This window comes from Mya arenaria, chromosome 5 (assembly GCF_026914265.1).
Source record: "Mya arenaria isolate MELC-2E11 chromosome 5, ASM2691426v1".
Classification (NCBI taxonomy): Eukaryota; Metazoa; Mollusca; class Bivalvia; order Myida; family Myidae; genus Mya; species Mya arenaria.
Genome location: NC_069126.1, coordinates 62,691,074 through 62,703,853, shown reverse-complemented (window position 1 = coordinate 62,703,853; position 12,780 = coordinate 62,691,074). Strand labels below are relative to the sequence as shown.

The 12,780-nt window shown below is 34.0% G+C and overlaps 1 protein-coding gene across 1 annotated transcript in view; it reads right to left on the bottom strand.

The window, feature by feature from the left end:
- Window positions 1-11,679, bottom strand: part of LOC128233813 (sex peptide receptor-like) — a 32,786-nt gene extending 21,107 nt beyond the window's left edge. Inside the window, exon 1 of the mRNA XM_052947671.1 lies at window positions 11,304-11,679. The gene's annotated coding sequence lies outside the window, so the exon portion shown is untranslated. The remainder of the gene's footprint in view (window positions 1-11,303) is intronic.
- Between the last annotated feature and the right edge of the window lie 1,101 nt (window positions 11,680-12,780).

Here is a 12,780-nt window from a genome sequence, read left to right as displayed (position 1 = left end):
CGCTTTTCTGTTGTCCTGTTCTGTTGTAGACCCGATTTTATTGGCGACTGTAAAGATGAAAAATGACAAAGATTAGATAATAGCAGTATGCGGAAATGTGTTTGCACGGAAATTTGTCATGGAATTTAATCTTAATAAACATGAACCCATCTGTGTTCTTGTCGTCAAGGCATTACGCTTGTTATCCAAATTAATCAGCATTATTTAGTAATACCCAGTAGGCTTGTATCGTCAGCACATCTTCCATTATACGAACTCAGCGCATTGCTAGTTTGCTTTGACACTTCGAACAAATATAGAAATAAATCCAATTAACCCGTATGCTTCTTAAAGTATTATGTAATATTGTTTAATGGCACAATTGTTAATGTGACGCTCTTATTTAAAATCAATACATATACATGTATAACAACCTGATAAACCTTTAACTACTTATTAAATAATGCATTTATGGAAAATATTAATTCCTGATAACAAGATTGTAACCGTGTATAGTAGAAAGCGCAAAAATATTTTCTGTGGTCTACTATAGTCTCATGAGGTAAAAATACCGTATTTAATGCTCATTTCTTTCAAAATACACAGGTATCTTTCATAAGAAAACTTGGTTTTCGACATTTATTAATCCATTTTGGAATATTAAAACAATTTATTTCATGCTTTACGATGAAATATGGGGTTTTAACAGTGAAATAACAACAGTGAAAATATCAATTTGATATTTTCACTGCAAAATAAGGAGTGAGAATATCAACTTTCAGAACTACTTTTAAATTCATTTGTTGTTACATGTACTTGCCTTGATCAAAACAGAACACTGGACTTCAGTAAATTATGTCAAAATATGTTAAAAAGATAAGGAAACGTTTCATAAATTTAAATAAATATATAATTGGAAATTATTAGCTTACCGTTTATTACCGGTTATCCCGTTTATCAAACATTTAACTGATCTTTGAAGCTGAATGTTCGAACATTTGCTTTCATACCAAACAAATTACAGACAAAAACAACTGTTCGAACATAAATAAAATTTTATATTATCGTTCAAATGTATTTTGAACTGTTAACCGTTGAAGTACGTAAAATGAGCTTCCTGGGGAATTCACACAACAATTTACAGATAGATCCGATATTTTTTATCCCACCCACACCTCAAAATGTGTCAACAAACTAGCGTGGCATTTACTCTTTATCTGGAAAACAAACATTTTAAAGCGAAACAGACTGGTCTCTGGCAGTAAGATGACTGAATATTAACTAACTATAAAAACACGCGTACATGCAGTCTTAAACTAAGAAGAATTGTTAAAATCCAATGAGTATCCACATTTGTTTTGCTAACACATTTGACATTCCAAATTTTCATTCTTTTAATAGCGGCGTAGAAATTTGGTTATGTATTCATGCCCATCTTAAAATAAAAAGTGTTTTCATTATTTTTTGGAACATATGTGCACTAATAATACTTCATTGCTTACTGTTTATAAAGCTTTGCAATAAAAAACGAGCGAATATTAAGCTATATAGAATGAATAGCAGAGAACTATTTCTCAGTAGAAAAGTTGACAGCTATAATTATGCATAAGGGGCGCCCCACGGGTAGCAGCGTAAAGTCCACCCTTTTCAAAAAAGGGGGTAACTCATAAATAAAAAAAACAAACAAATAAAACTCCGAAAATAAGCATAAAAGAAAAAGAAAATTTGTTTATTTCAGTGTAAGACCGTATTTAATTTCACTCGTGATCATAAAAACATAGGTTCTTAGTTTAAATATAAATGAAACGGTTTTGATTGTATCACATGAAATTCTGTCTCAATATATAACAAATGGCAATAAGATCCAGTGCTTTACTATTACTTAAGACACTGCCGATTAAATTGCGGAACAACAACACAATTGAAGCAGTATTAAACAAATCTGCAAATGTGGCACCGGTCATTATATTAGAGCAGGTGGTGGAATAAAGATGTTTCCCTTTCAAGACCTCGCCTTCACCACAAACCAATGGTTTATAGGTCCGTGCCTTGAAAAAAAAAATCATGACACCCTCCATAGCTTCAATGCCCGTAAGAAACAGGCCACTTTAATAACAGGCCACTTTACTACAAATCGATCAAAGAAAACAAATGGATAAGAACAAAGAATTGAGAAAATTAAAACAGTCATTTTACTTATAAAAGGTTTTATTTTCTGAGTTTACTGATGTTATTTTTATACTGTACATGTACATGTATGTGTAATGCACTAGTCAATTGTAACCACAACCCTATAGTCCGGGGAATAGCAGGGACTTTTACTTTCGGTCCAGCCAACCCCGGGTAAAACCAACGGCACTGCGGGGCCACCTGGAAGGTGAAAACACGGCCCATTTCACCGGCTATCTCCGGTATACCCCACGGTCCTGGGGGGGGGGGGGGGCATGGTTACAATTGAATGGTGCATAAATACAGACTGTTTCTGAAACATTTACAAGTCCTTCTATTTTTATCAATTACGAGTATAAAACTGAGAAATGCATTTTAGAATTTAAAAAATAACTCACGAAAACATGTTCATTTGTTGTAAGTCGAGTGTCCGTGTATTTTAATAGTTTTGCACTCAAAATCTGATTTAGTTATTATTTAACACTAAATTATGAGTACAAAACAATGAATTACTTAAAACACACATAAATAATTATTGCCTTCGACGCTGTGAAACTGTTGTAGTTTACTGAAGACTATAATCCATTGACTATGACACTGATTTTCTATTAAAAATGTGTATTTTACATTAACGAAAACTGAAAGTATCCTGCAAATTAATACCGGAAATAGATAACAACGGTGCGTCCTGCAAAATATTCCCGACAAAAAAGACTGTCAACAAATATCGGCTGTTTTGCGGTTACCCGGACCTGATTTTGTCCTGACACGAGGAAAGTTTGCTCGCGGAGAATGTAAAGCATGGAAATACCTTCAAAAAAAAAGGCGAAGTCGACGTTGCAGGTTCAAATTTTCAGTAAAAAAAACTTCAGAAAATAGAGGAAATTCAGAAGTAAAAAAGATAAATAATATGCGCGGCCCAATAGTAAGTGAGGGCGCAAAAAAAAAGTTTTTTTATTTTTTTTCATTTTTCGAATTTTAGGTGCGGCAAATCCGACGAACAAATGATCAATTTGTTGTGGCCTAAAGACTTAATACAACGCACACAGTTTTCAAAATTGTGAACAAACCGTTTAATAAATGTGGGAGTAATCGCATCGAAACTGCAATCGTAAAAAAGCAATCTGAACCTTTCGACACTATCAATTTAGTTCGAAAATGGACCGAGAAAATTATACTTAGATCGTGGGTATGGCTACACGGTTTGTGTGGTAATGTAGATATAACCTATCAACAATTTAATGCTCTCAAAATTAATATCACGCCCATAATACGCATATCGAAAAAATGGTGATGCTGACAAAACATATTACAATGGCAATTCAAATCAAATCCATACATGTATGCAATTCACTCGTTCATATGATATTTATCATTTGTTATTACCTTTTTCATCCATGTTTGTATTGAAATGAGTGAAAACAGGAAACTTGCACTAGGCTTTACTATTCCGTTTCGATAAATTGTGTAAATGTGCTTGACTAGCTACTGTTGAAATACATGTTTTGCTTCCGGGATTTCCAAATGTTTCCAAATTTCCAAACAAAATGCCGAGCGTGGTCCGATCGCATAAACAGATGGAATTCCTTGAAGCTTTGTCCGTTCATTTGCGTTCCGGATAGGAATATCATTCGATACATAGAGATTTGGATCCGAGGATATAATTCATTTTGTCGTTCAACTTGTCATTTACAATTTGATAATATTCAGTTTTGTTTCGGGCTACAAATGCATTTAGATATATACCACTCAAGCGAACCAATCATAGTTTGCTTCTTCGCAAGAGTAAAGTAGATAATAAATCATTTCCGCGTTAAAAACTACTAAACGGGCTTTCCCGGAGATCCCATATTTTAAGTCTTATTACCCTTCCGACGTTTCATGGCGATATCACACCAGCCTCGTCATTTTGAATAACAGTATCTTTTCTCTCCTCAATTCTTTTGGGAAAACCTTTCGCCTGCGAACACTTTATACGAACATATTCGTAATTTACATAAGCATAACATTTCTCACAGAGGGAGGGCGATGGATCTCACACAAACATTGTAATTGAGATGAGACCAACCAAGGAACAGAAATAAGTTTGTCCAAAAATACAAACAATCACACTTTTGCCAGAGCGAAACATTCAGATGGAAATGACGTTCGAACAAGTGGGATTCAATACAAAATAATTACGGTTTCTATATGCTTCAAACGTCCTTTTCCGAATAATTGCGGAAATAAATCAGGGAGATATGAAACAAAGAACCGTGGGCGCTTATTAGAACACTCGTGCATATCAAATTTATTGAATGCAGTTCATTTATCAATTGAATGTTTTACGTATTTTTTTTAGTCAATTGTGTCGAACGACGGAATGGATTTTTATAATCACATGAAACTGTGAGTAATAATTCAGTTCACGCTTGGAAACAATATGTGACCTGTTGATATGCGACTCATTCAAGAAACCACAAACTGTACTACAACAGCAAACAAAACAAATACAAAACTTGATAAAATCTTTTGAGTCATTTAAAGGAAATCTGGTCCTTATGTTACTTATTTAGCTGCGCATTTGGACAGTTCTGTACCTGTCACTACACAATGCATTCTAATGTTGACAGTTGTTCGACCTAGGAGTATAAAAGAGCAATCGATATGTAATGAACTTTTTCAACATGTATCCTGTGTTCGTAGCGTAGGCCTTAAAGGCTCTCGTTCACGGGCTCTACAATGGCAAACTATTTACGTACACTTTGTTGAAGTTGAGTCATTTTACTTACTTTTCATAAACAACACCAGACAGATGATACTCATTTAAACAAAGTATTTCCAAATTCAAGCCTAATATTATTCAATTTTCAAATAGCGATACTAACAGTTTTCAGCAAAATAGTGCGTTATCTATCACATTTGCAATTAATTATCAACAAGAAATCTCTAAGTTGAACCTTTGATAAAGCGTTATCATTGAAACACACATTTTGCCCACATTTCAAAGGAAAATGATTGTTTCGATGTCTGATCATATCAGATGTGGATAAGTCCCTTTAAGCTAGAAAAGAGGAATTTTGAATTCGCCCATTCCATCTTCATTAAATCAACTAGTGTGTCTGTTTTGAACATTTTCTGGTTGCGTTGTTAGACAGGATGTTCTTTCATTACATATCGATTGCTCTATTATACTCCTCGGCCTAACAACTGTCGATATTAACAACCCACTGTCATCATGCGCTGAACATGCGTTCTCATTTATTTCTCTCCTGTCATTAACTGTCACCGAAGCATTGGCATTTCGTTTCACATCTTCAGATAATAGAGAAAAAATAGTGCATAATGTGGTCATAAGTCTCAATTAAATACACATAACCTGTTTTAAGATAACCGAACTGTTTTTTTGTGAAATTTCATCACTTTCAATTTCGTTATTTTTCATAATGATTATACAGTATAAACTGTATGCACTAGTGTCGGACATATCAAAATAGATAATTTCTTTCTTAGCCAGACATTGACAAAAAAAAAGTCTGAACCAGTTGTGCTTAAGAGCTCCTTTAAAATCTCAAGGACTCGGGTTGTTGGCGACGTAACCTTTAAATATTCGGGTTACCGCACGTATCCCTTGTACGAATGTGTGTTAATTGGATTGCTCAACGATGTTTTCCTCATCTTCGGTGCAATCAGAATTGTTCAAGCCGTTGACAAGCACGTCTCGCTAACGGAATGTTATAAAGTATGATTAGTTTTGAAGACAATTCCATATACTGATTTGGAAATCCTATTATTAATCCTTAGTGATTATACAAGACAATTCCTTAATGATTATACACGACCATTCCTAAGTGATTTGACAAGACAAATTCTTAGCTTAGTGATTATACAAGACATTGTCTTAATGATTATACAAGACAGTTACTTGATGATTTTACAAGACAATTCCTTATTGATTTTACAAGACAGTTCCTTGGTGATTTTACAATTCCTTAGTGATTTTAAAAGACAATTCCTTAGTGATTTTACAAGACAACTCCTTAGTGATTTTGTAAAACAATTTCTAAGTGATTTTACAAGTCGATTCCTTAGTGATTTTACAAAACAATTCCTTAGTAACTTTATCAGAATATTCCTTAGCGTTTTTACCTTTCTACAACATTCATTTCTTCGTAAAATACAAAGTATACACATATGCATTCATTCTGTTGATTTCCTTAACTAATTAAAATGCACCTGCATCCAGTTGTATATGTTCACTAGTCAGCACAGAAAGCAATTTGACTTCTTTTGGCTAACGTTGCCTAAATCAATGAAGAAACCAGTGTTATACAGTTCACGGTAAAATATCATAATTGAGTTGCTCATAATACAGGAATATATATTAAAAAATATCAACAAAAGGCAAAACATTTATCAACGGAAACAATTTGAACTATTTGACGGAGTTGTGGAAAGATGCATGCCTGTCAGAAAAGAAATGATTCTACAGACTCGTATTCAAATAAAATTCATTCAATTTAACCTACATTTTTCAATCAAGGTTTAAATTAACGTTAATCACTAACGTTGATATTTTAACGCGTTTAACTATACGCACACGAATTGAGAAGGTATCTTAAAAAGACGTTTCTCTCTTCATTTTTATTCCTGAATAATTGCACACATAATTCTTATTTTTACCATTCAAACATCGATCTGCCGAGAAAATTGTTGAACCGAACCAGATTACCGAAAAGAAAGCAAAAGACGATCATTCAATGTATATATACCGTAACATCACGTTTATGCTGGACATAAACCTACATCATGAGTTAGCGGGTGAGGGTTGTATTCATGTTTAGTGTGTTTTTTTAATTACGTTGATCTGAATGCTTAAGAACACAAACTGCTGTGATTTTTTTCCTTCGGGAACACTACTGAACAAACAGGCCATCTAATCATCGCAATCGTCGTAGATCGCATTTCGAATTAGAAAATAACCTATATTTCCAGCCAGCGAAATTGCACAGTGAAGGCAATCATTAGGGAGACTAGACACTAGATGATACAGTTGCATGACAAAAAAGAAACTTGTCAAAAACTTACATACAATTGATGTCCGTGTGTATAACGCATTGTATCTTACTTACTGGTGTATCACAACGCTTACGAGGCATGTGTTTTTCCAAATCAAGATTTACTGGGTATGTCTACCACGTAAATCCCAGTCAATTTAAATACAGTGTCGGCAAACGTATCTGAAAAATCACGTTACTTTCACATGCTAACAATACAAGCTAAAATACACTGAAACCCCATTGTTCGCTAATTTATCAAGGGTTAACTCAGCTGAGACATCGAAAAACCTTTTTTTTATAAAATGATGTTTTATCGACCTGAAAATAGCTCCTTTTGTCAATTCTAAGCTTGTCTTTAGAAATAATGTATTGGCCGATTTCGGGACCATCTGGCGTCTAGCCCCTTTCAGTACTAGGTAATCATTAAGATTTCAGCTTTTTGCGGGTGTTTTAAGGTCCGCCTACTTCCACTCACCAGATACACACGTCCGGTGTCAGATTTTGCGTTGACAATCTGTAAGCATTTGAGGTTATATAAAATTTGATGACCTGAAGTAATACATTCATGATTCAGAAGGGCTAGTTCGCTTCGTTCAATCCATCCAGTTTTAGTCATTTAGATTCTGCTTCTGATCATCTAACTTTTTTTTAATAATTCTCAATAATAAAACTATCTATTTCGAAACTAAGAGCTTTATAGGTGGGTTTAGGGATGGTAAACTGTATTTTACAAGTTCAACTTTGAATTTTATTTGTGACACTCGTCAAATATGTAATAGAAAGTAATGGTCTAACGGTATTTGGTGGTACTCTTGTTGTTAAGATAGCCCCATAGTCATTCGTTTTAATTCATATACTCTTATAAATAACTGAAGGAAATAATACGGTTTTAACAGTTACATATATCTAAATCTGGTTTAATCATTTTATGTAAGAATGGTTGACTTTAATAGAAGTTTGAAGTTTTAAAAAAATCAGGGTGTAGGGGCAAACCGACATCAAAGGAATTTTGCAATTAAAGCATAGTACGTATAGATAGTGATATGGTCGATCCTCTAACGTATGTACAAAACTATTTAGTATGCCCGAAAACATAAACACAGTTATAAATGCAAATCTATATGGAATATTCAATAGACAAATTTAGCAAATTTAGCAGACTACAGCCGTGCATAAATGTTTTCATAAACGAAATATTATATTGGGCAAAATATTCTATATTCTTTTTTTGAGTCGTAGAAGTAGTTTATGGGTTTGTTGTCTTCTAAACGATTCAGTCGGTATTACGTGCACATGCACGAGTTCTTAAAAAAAAACACTTAATAAATCCAATTTATGACTAAAAAGAATTAATTTCTATCCTAAAAAGAAATATGTCGAGTTGTAATTTGCTTAATGGACTTTTGGCTCTCAACGCGCTAATTCGTCATTAAGAAGTGAATCACGTGAATCTGGTCGGCGATCCCTTTGGCGGAGGTATTAGTCTAAACACTTAGGTATTTTGGGATCAACTTTATCACCGCGCGTCCGCAAAATCATCGTTACAATAAGAATTTTGATGATATATTTAATGAAATAACTTTGAGCCAGTCGGCCAATACCTGAAAATCTAATTGAATGTTCATTCGAATGTCGTTATATCCTCGAAAACTGTCTCAGTTAACTGTTAGTGTATATTTGAAAATACAATTACTAATTTTTGTAGAGTCGAATGTGTGATGTAAAATGTACATATTGTGTTTTCGAAATATTCTAAGTTTTGGTGACCTAAAGATCCACGGGTATTGTGAAACGTTTTTGTTAATATGTTGTAATTATATTCTGTTTGAATAGCACCTATCAAAGTAATGAACAACTAATTATTTGCTTACTATTTATTGTGGAAACACGAACACGATAACTTGAATAAGCAATACAAATACTGATCAAAAGCATTTGGATTAAGAAGCGAGTATCAGACAAAACATTAAACCCCCGTTGTTAAAATGTATTCTTATTATGTACTTGCTTAGATTTTTAAAATTAAAATTTCTAAGATGTAGAATAATTCAACCTTTTACATTAGTGAATGTATTACAATTTTTATTCATTTTATGTACGCTGTCGTTGTATTCGACCATGTTAGAGAGGGTTTTAATTTGTTTTACTCTATACATTGACTTCCGTATCGAGACGGTATCGCGGAGGCGGAGCTCTACCGTTCTTAAACCATGGAACGGATGACTTACAACGCTACCCACTTATACCATGGAACGGATTACTTACAACGCTACCCACTTATACCATGGAACGGATGACTTACAACGCTACCCACTTATACCATGGAACGGATTACTTACAACGCTACCCACTTATACCATGGAACGGATTACTTACAACGCTACCCACTTATACCATGGAACGGATTACTTACAACGCTACCCACTTATACCATGGAACGGATGACTTACAACGCTACCCACTTATACCATGGAACTGATGACTTACAACGCTACCCACTTATACCATGGAACGGATGACTTACAACGCTACCCACTTATACCATGGAATTGATGACTTACAACGCTACCCACTTATACCACAAGCTATTGATTGAACGTTGCCTTTGACAACATATAACAAAACAGTCACGCCACCTCGTTAAAACTATTTAAAGCGATCGTGTATAATGTCATTACCTCGGGGTTTTGGGTTCCGCAACTGTAACAGTGTTAGGATGCTCATGGTTCAATGCAAAAGTGACGAACACAGAAATAGTTGACGTCACAAGTCAAAAAAGTAGTATAAAGTAGAATATATTTTCTGTAAAATGCTTATTTCTGTTTTATTTTTCCGCGGCTTTAGGTGCATTGCACAACTTTTAAACAATGGGTTATCAGCATGTTCAGCATGACATATTAAATTATGAAATGAACAAAAAATTGTTCTTCCAAATTGTTTAACAAATGTATTGAAAATGAATTAAACACACTTTGTCCGCGCAGTTTTTTTCTATTATTTTGGTATAATTGGTTTTCGAATAAAAAGCATATACCTGAAGAACGTATGTTAATATTGAAATATTTCAAATAAAAACGATTTCATTATAAATATTTGTTAAGTTTGTTAATTTGTTGAGTTCCTTCCAACAAATTTAGAAATCAGAATTAACCAATTGTCGAAGTGAACAATATCGCGATAGAATTCTTTGCCATTTTCGCTTCCAGACATTGATAACCAAATATTATTCGCTAAAAATAATGACATGTGACAATAAATATATACTGCACGCAACAGACAACTCGAGAAACTCGATGAATAGAATCTGAACATGAAATCAACCCCTTTGCTAGGCTGAATTTATACTTGACATGAAGGGGTTTGCGGCTTCTTAGAAACTGTATGAATTGTTTAGCAAGTCCAAAACTCCAGAATTAAGGCAAATACTTGTGCGGAATTATTTACGTTCATATCTAGGAATAAAAATGTATTTGCAATCATATCACGACAACGGTAATCGACTTTAGACAAGTCTGAACCACGTACGTCAGTCATGATAATCTTCCTTCATTATGGATGTAATTTACAAGAGAAGGAGAAAACATCTTGCGGACTGAGATACGTATCATTTCCCTGAATAAGTACCTTTCGCCAAGCCCTATCATTTTCAGGAATGGAGGAGATATTATTTAAATTAGATAATTAATCATGGAGTGCGTAATTTCCGCATATGTATGGTCATTATCGTGAACATATGGAATTTTTCTCAGCGGCAAGTTCATGTGCAGAGTATAATGTATCACCGGCAGTATTATTCGTTGACTATATATAATGTTCGAGGTTTAAAGACAACAGCTATCACATTTAAGTATTAAGTATTTATTTTTGTATTTGTTGTTCATGATTTATTTATATTTTCGCAATTAATAGGTAGTTGTTTATTCTTGGCATACTGGATATACATTCAAAACCATGTTTTGAAATTTAATATTATCTATTTATTTAATCGTATTCAAAACCCAATGGAATGAAACGATCAACTGCAAACTGGCGATCAACTGCAAACAGGCATGAAAGGATTAAACAAAAAATGAAGAGAATAAATTATGGGCGTTGCCTAAAATCGTTCTTACCAACCTTTTGAAATTGTTTTCCATCGTCGGCTCCAGTGAATAAAAGCCATTTTGACAAGAGGGTAGGTCCGCAAAAAAATATTATGATATATGCCTCGTTAACTTGTTGACAAATTTCCAGTTCAGGTTTATATTTAAAAGACACTGCGCACTATAGTCCGATGAGAAAATCCTTTGTCCACTGACATTAAAGAAGAGAATGCAGATTTAAAATTAAAATATTTTTACACCGCCTCCTCTGCACTTTTATTTTAAATAATTTCGTCTTTCTAATTTCGAAACGTTTTAACGATGATCAATTTTGTCTACACTTTTTATATAAATGTTGTAGAAGTTCAGCAATATCTTCCAGCCAAGATAACCACCACAACAATGAGCCAATGCGCAGCTGTAGAACCTGTTCATAGCACAACGATTACATCTATAATGGACTGAGCCGCAGCGATATTGAGTACGCTTTCCAAGCGAACAGGAGCAGGATTTATTCCGATACAGCTGAAGGCGTTGTCATGGGATAAACTTTGATATTAGAAATTCTCCCAACATCCATTTCGGCCTCCAGTAGCCTGCGACAAAATGCTAGAGGTGCTTACAAAGAATAACATGGACATAAATTATTTTCTTCAAGATATTGGTGTTTTTTTCTGGAACATTTGCCTGTAACAAAGACGAAATAGGTTGATTTTTTAAATTGAAATGCAATCACTTATAATATATAGTGCTGTACAACTGAACTACTGTTTTTATTTAATTCAAAGGAAACCGTTGACAGATATTAAATATAACTTTTATTTGTATCATGTTTGACAATATTCCCTTTGTTTTCATGTATATAGTGATATCCCATATCAGAATGGCAACACGAGAATAAAGTTTAACCGTGTAAGTATCATGCGCTATTCATTTATACGCTCACTAATAAGTAAACGCTGTCCCTGTAAACAAGTTGCTAACCGTCACTTGACCGACTTCACTCATGATTGAAATTATACATTGCCGCTAATGCGCTCATATATAACTTCAATAACTCGGGTTCTGGGTGCTTAAACTATCACTGAATATAACTTTTTACACAAATATGTCCCTTTTTATGAGGAAATAAAGTTAAACGGTCTGTATATCACTGTCCGCGGACCTCACCAAAAATAAAATATGGACAGCTGACATCGTATTATTTGGACCGCTGACGTCTTGCAACTGCTGGATGATGCATGCGATTTTTACAAAGGCGAAAACAAATTGCAAGTTATTATTATAAACTTAATACAATGAAACACATAAAAAATGGATTGAGAAATATTGAAAGGGCTCGGTATAATATAAGGAATATACAACAGCAGTTCGGGCTACATAGCATTATATTTGGACATCGGCACATAAAACCTTTCGTTCATTATAATGGCATATGACACTCAGTGGTGTGAAATACTTCCTGATTATGTATCTTTACCCATAATGCGTTGTATAAATACGACTTTGAA